We start from the raw sequence: 1,078 nt of genomic DNA on the forward strand, positions 1-1,078 counted from the left end.
GCAAATTCCCCAAATGTGGGAATCTCGACTGCATAATGTATGGTAGTGGGGGACTGCGTTCGCGCTCTCTTGAAAATTTGGGGAAGTTGTGGCCTAATGGTTAGAGAGTCGGACTCGTAACCCAAAGGTTGCGGGTTCGAGTCTCGTACTGGCAGGGATTGTAGGTGGGGGGAGTGAATGTACAGTGCTCTCTCCACCTTCAATACCACGACTGAGGTGCCCTTGAGCAAGGCACCGAACCCCCAACTGCTCCCTGGGCGCCGCAGCATAAATGGCTGCCCACTGCTCCGGGTGTGTGTTCACTGCTGTGTGTGTGCACTTAGGATGGGATAAATGCAGAGCACTAACTCCGAGTATGGGTCACCATAATTGGCCACGTCACGTCACTTTCACTTTCTCTCACACACACACCACACGTCGCAGTAATAAAGAATTTTAACATTTAAAAGTTATTTCTATTGCAGTTTACAAAATATTAATATATATATATATATATATATATATATATATATATATATATATATATATGTTGATTACTATAACAAAAAAAAACAATTTTGACTTGTCCTTCGTTTTCAAGGTTACCATGAGGCACTTACAGTGGAACTGAAGGATTTTTTCCTCAAGTCTTTGAGAATTTAAAAGCAGAAATGTGAAGCTTGTTATATTATAAAAGTAACCAAGTTAATTAATCTGGTCAAATTTGTTTATAACTTGAGCTTTAAAGCTGTTTAATTAATCAGTTTAAGTAATTTTAGACTTTACGGCTTTATATTGTCATGGCAACAAAGTTGTAAAATTGGATGTAACTAAAAACTAAAAAGGTTAGTAAATGATTTTATCATACTAAAATCATGTTAACATGTAAAATCATGTCATTTGTGTGTCTGTAATATTGAAACTGAGTATTTTAATGGTTCTGGATTGGCACTATTCACATCCATTGTAAGTGCTTCAGTGAAACCCAAATTTTGGCTCTTTTTTATATAAATAAATTGATATATGTATTTATAAAAATACTTTTTTTTTTTTTTTTTTAAATAAATAAATCTATTGAAGATTGTTGCATTGTGGGATA

Source organism: Sinocyclocheilus rhinocerous, unplaced genomic scaffold (genome assembly GCF_001515625.1).
Source record: "Sinocyclocheilus rhinocerous isolate Xijiao unplaced genomic scaffold, SAMN03320098_v1.1 scaffold1164, whole genome shotgun sequence".
Taxonomy (NCBI): Eukaryota; Metazoa; Chordata; class Actinopteri; order Cypriniformes; family Cyprinidae; genus Sinocyclocheilus; species Sinocyclocheilus rhinocerous.